The 5,616-nt window shown below is 40.7% G+C and overlaps 1 long non-coding RNA gene across 1 annotated transcript; it reads left to right on the forward strand.

Annotated features, from left to right (window-relative positions):
• Window positions 1-982: 982 nt before the first annotated feature.
• LOC111819606 (uncharacterized) lies at window positions 983-3,470 on the forward strand. The gene is made up of 2 exons (XR_002823184.1): window positions 983-1,916; window positions 2,719-3,470. It is a non-coding gene; the product is annotated as an uncharacterized LOC111819606 (long non-coding RNA).
• The last annotated feature ends 2,146 nt before the right edge of the window (window positions 3,471-5,616 follow it).

Genomic DNA, 5,616 nt, shown 5'->3' on the forward strand with positions numbered 1-5,616 from the left:
ATTCTGATTCATAGCGACCTATGTGACAGAGTCGATTCGCCCCATAGGGTTTCCTAGGCTGTAATCTTTATGGGAAGAAGCACAGGTGGTGCAGTGGTTAAGCGCTCGGCTGCTAACCAAAAGGTTGGTGGTTCAAACTCACCAGCCGCTATACAGGAGAAAGACGTGGGAGTCTGCCTGCATAAAGATTTACAGCCTTAGAAACCCTATGAGGCAGTTCTACTTTGTCCTATAGGATCACTATGAGTCAGGATCAACTTGATGGCAACAGGTCATCTTTATGGGAGCAGATCACCAGATTTTTCTCCCTCAGAGCGGCTGGTGGGTTCGAAGCAGCCTTTTGGTTAGCAGCTGAGCACCACCAGGGCTCCTTAAATAAATAATCAAATTAGTATCATGCTGCATACGTAATTTTGTATCTTGCTTTTTTTCATTTAATATTATATTAGGATAACTTTCCTATATCGTTCAACATTCTGCAAAAATATGATTGTTAAATGGCTTAATATTCAGGGACTTAAAAAAAAATTTATTATTGTAAGTGGTGAACCCATTGGAACTGGGCAATGTGGAACAGAACATGTGTAGAATTAGAAGAAAGTAGTGCTGGAGTTTGGTGCTATAATCTGAGATGTCAGCATGGAATGAAGAGTGACAACCACTGTTGAAAGCTGTCAGTCCTTTGCAAGGTGGTTTTGAAGCAGGTGACAGAAAGTCAATTCAAAGCTACATATTCAAGACAATGTAATAGTTTCCTGTTTTTTCCCCTCTGTGGGCATAAATGTATAACACAAAGCTCTGTTTTAGGCCATAGACTGATCATTTTAGGCTGCCACTAGATAAATCCCTCATCTCTTGACTGTAAATGACTCAAGACACATAACTGACTCTTCAGAATCCAGGCATTGATTATCCAGCCCGTTCTGTCCCCCTTCAACACTGGCCTTTAGACCGCCTCGCTGTTTATTACATGTCTGCCCGAAGCAAGGCAGTTGAAGGAGGAGAAGGAAAAATTTTAAAAAATCCACTTTGTTCCCTGTTACCTGTTTTTCTAAAAGGTGCAGTGAAGAATGAGGGAAAGTACTTGAAGTGCATGGCTTCATTTAGAACGTGTGTTCCCCGTCGCCATCGGTAATTGGGACCTTGCAGAGTATGGAGCACCACTGCCACCTCAGAGATGAAAGTGGAATCCAGGATCAAGGCCTGTTTGTCATCTGGGGGCTGTGAGGCCATTTGGAAGAATAGAGAAGGCTCTGCTTCTGGAAAGAACTAACGGAGAAAAGGGCTGGGGTGGCGATGACACACAGCCCCCCTCTAGTGCTCTGGGCATATAATGCCTTTCCTTCTCTCTTCTCCTATTTCCACAGATTTCAAGTATATTGATCATTAAATAAGCTAATTATGTTTCCTTTCTAATGAATTAAACAGAATTCAGGTAGGGAGCACAGTACTTTAGCTGAACAGAGATTTTTTTGTAATGATTCCAGGAAATATTCCTTTGTCTAATAAATACACTCAAGGTACCAAGAGCAATAAAGATGCAGGGGTATTTTGCTTTCTTTGTACCTTCATTGTGGGTTAGGTTGATGATGAATCTATTGCCGGTAGGATATGGTTTCCTCTTGTGCAGAAATGCCAGACTTGCAACCCTGGGTGGGGGACGGACTCAGAATTTGATTTCCTCCTTCCTCCAGCAATTTTCTGCCTGCCTGCACGAAATGCTAATGAACATCTCACACATGATAGGGCAGTGAAGTGTATCCTTATTCTACTATTTTTGGCAGATTCTGACTTTACAATGTCTAGGTCTTAATGCAACAAGAACAAGATACTGCTAACAGGCCCTTCTCCTTCCTTCTCCAAATGTGTGCTCTCTCTCTTTGTGCCAAGCGGATGTGTGGTGTCCCTGATCTGAGGTAAGCTCTGCATTGCTGGGAGTCAGTGGTGGTTCAGTGGTAGAATTGTCGCCTTCCTTGCAACAGACCTGGGTTCGATTCCCACCCGATGTACCTCATGCTCAGCCGCCACCTGTCTGTCAGTGGAAGCTTGCGTGTTGCTATGGTACTGAACGGGTTTGAGCAGGGCTTCCAAACTTAAGATGGACTAGGAAGAAAGGCCTGGCAATCTGCTTCTGAAAATCAATGTATGAAAATCCTATGGATCCCCAGCTGATCATGGGAATGGTGTAGGACCAAGCAACATTTTATTGCATTGTACATGGGGTCACCATGAGTCGGGGCTGACTTGACAGCAGCTAACAACAACAACAACTACAACAGTAACTACATTGCTGGGACCTCCCCTGCATCTCATCTCTTTCTATCCTACCTTTGTCTCCAAGTCTCTGGGAAAAGCACAAAATAAGTCTTGAATTTTGATCTCAGACCAATTCAGATATTAATTACCAGTTGTAAATGAGTAGCATTAAAGCCAGATTTCATTTATTTATTATTTGCTGGGGGTGGGATAGACACGAACAGGGAGTTGAACATGCTAATGGCTGCAGGTTAAATACCTAAATGATTTTATAATTACACTCTCAAATGATTTTACATGTAGGAGGGATTAAAGTGAAAACGGAGTGTCTGGTAATCAAATTTTAATTTAGGGACTTGTATGATCAATGGTGTCAGTGGGAGAACTTAAGTTTGGGCATGGCGTCCTTCATTTGTGGAATCTGATACTGGTGGTACTCTGATACTCTTTCCACATCTGCAGGAGGGCCACCCACAGGTTCTGTGGGTGACAGAAGAGTGCATGAGGCCCAAGGATGCAACCTTGCTAACTGCAGAGACAACATTGATTGATGAGGAGCCCAAACATATGAAGTTGGGCTTCACCCTGCTTCCTATTTGCAACCCACTCAAGGCTGCCTGTGACATTCGGCATGGTTTATTTCAAAGGTGGAAGAGTGAGAGAGAGGAGAGATGGATTTTGTACATGCAACAAAGCTTAAAAAGATCCTGGACAGAGAGGAAGGGGAGTCTGGGGATACATTCCCCAACACGAATCCAGTTTGTCCAGAGTCCCCTGGTTCTGAGGTTTAATTCAGGCTCCGTGTCTCTTTACGTCTGTGACCTTCTGCTCTCCTCATTTATCTTCTCAGTGATCTCAGAATTTCTAATGTTTGATATTGGAGTTACTATGTAAAAGTCCATGGCTGCAAAATATGCAACCTAAAGGATCCTTTGATCGCTAATATACTAGGGTAAAAATGTGTTTATTTTTTGTTTCTCTTAGTTTCTGTCATATAGGAAAGAATTGAAAAGATGCCACAATTGGATAACTAACTTGGGAATATATTTGCTCTACTATAAACCTCATCCCCAAATAGGCTAGGGTGGTAAATTTATAGTAACTATAAATACTAAGAAATAAGAGTTGGGAAAGATCCTTCACTTTTCCCTAAGAGCTTCAATGTTTGGAGAAAAAAATATTAAATGAGTATTTGGGGCTAGCATGGCAAAGGTTGAGAAAGTTTTACTGAAGATCACAAACGTATGAAGACTGTAGATTGGATTGATGTGCTGTGGCCCAATCTAGGAATACCAGGCTAACTTGAAGCTTGTGAATCTATAGAATATACATCTCACAGAAGAAGGATCTGAAATATAAACTCAAAAGAAGCTTAGATAAATAATTATGGGTTATAAAGGAAGTTATAAATGCTTGGATGCCTAGAGGGTGCATTTACATCTTTGTTTTTAATATTCTAAATGTTTCTTTTAACTGATTGTTAAAAACCACCTGTGGTATTTCTGTTATAGCAGCACTAGATGACTAAGACACTGATTAAAATTATATTCTTTTTCAATAGTTTGGAAAACATAAAAAGGAGGAGGAAAATAAAGATTAATACCACCTTGAAGACTCTTAACTTTTTTTTAAATTAATGTATTTATTTTTTATTTGTACTTTAGATGAAGGTTTACAAAACAAATAGTTTCTCATTAAACAGTACATATATTGTTTTATGACAATGGTTAACAACCCCATAACATGTCAACACTGTCCCTTCTCAACCTTGGGTTCCCTATTACCAGCCTTTCTGTCCCCTCCTGCCTTCTAGTCCTTGTCCCTGGACTGTTGTGCCCCATTAGTCTCATTTTGTTTTACGGGGCTGTCTAATCTTTGGCTGAAGGGTGAACCATAGGAGTGACTTCATTACTGAGCTAAAAGAGTGTCCAGGGGCCATACTCTCGAGGTTTTTCCAGTCTCTGTCAGGCCAGTAAGTCTGGTCTTTTTTGTGAGTTAGAATTTTCTTCTGCATTTTTCTCCAGCTCTGTCTGGGACCCTCTGATGTGATCCCAGTCAGAGCAGTCGGTGGTGGTAGCCAGGCACCATCTAGTTGTACTGGACTCAGTCTGGCAAAGGCCGTGGTAGTTGTGGTCCATTAGTTGTTTGGACTAATTTTTTCCTTATATCTTTTTTTCTCATTTTCCCTTGCTGCTGAAGAGGTGAGACCAGTGGAGTATCTTAGATGGCTGCTCACAGGCTTTTAAGACCCCAAACGCTACTCACCAGGGTAGAATGTAGAACATTTTCTTTATAAACTATGTTATGCCAATTGAGCTAGATGTTCCCTGAGACCATGGTCCCCACAGCCTTCTGCCCAGCAATTCAGTCCCTCAGGGACTTTGGATGTGTCTATGGAGTTTCCATATCTATTCCTTGTACAAGTTGTGCTGGCTTCCCCAGTATTGTGTACTGTCTTACCCTTCACCAAAGTTACCACTTATCTATTGTCTACTTAGTATTCCTCCCCACTCCCATCCCTCATAACAAGCAAAGATTGTTTCTTTTTGGGTGTAAACTTTTACTTGCCTCTTTATTTTGATGAGTAGGTTTGTTAACTTTCTTTGTGGTTACCATGAAATTTACCCTTATCTTCTTAAGTTTGAAGCAGTCTATTATTACTAGGTATTGCCTTGTCTTCCTCTCCATTAGAGGGTTCTATACGTACACCGTTTATTCCCTCTTTTATTGTTCTGATGTTGTTGTCATTTACAGATTGTCTTTGATTCCCTGTTGTATTTCTTTTGGTTTTGGATAGTCCTTGAGAGTTCATTTCCTAGACTGATATCTGGCTGGTATGATCCTGCATCCTAGATTCAGCCTGTGGGCTGATGTTTGTTCTCAGGTCGAAGGACTCCCTTTAATAATTCTTGTCAGTTTGGTTTGGTTTTTACATATTCCCTTAAATTTCTGTTTATCTGGAAATGTTCTAATTTCACCATCATATTGGAATGAGAGTTTTGCAGGATATAATATTCTTGGCTGGCAATTCTTTTCTTTCAAGCTTTTATATATGTCATCCCATTGCCTTCTTGCCTGCATGGTTTCTGCTGAATAATCTGAGTTTAGTCTTATTGTTTCTCCTCTGTATGTGACTTTTTGTTTTTCTCGAGCTGCTCTTAGAATTCTTTGTTTGTCTTTGGTTTTGGCGAATGTGATTATGATATGCCTTGGTGTTTTTCTTTTGGGGTCTATCCTATATGGGATTCATTGAGCTTCTTGGATGGCCAGCTTTTCATCTTTCATGATATTGCGGAAGTTTTCTGTCAGCAATTCTTCAATGATCCTCTCTGTGTTTTTTGTTTAATTTGACTATGTCTG

The sequence above is a fragment of the Trichechus manatus genome, unplaced genomic scaffold, assembly GCF_000243295.1.
Source record: "Trichechus manatus latirostris isolate Lorelei unplaced genomic scaffold, TriManLat1.0 scaffold00013, whole genome shotgun sequence".
NCBI classification, from domain to species: domain Eukaryota; kingdom Metazoa; phylum Chordata; class Mammalia; order Sirenia; family Trichechidae; genus Trichechus; species Trichechus manatus.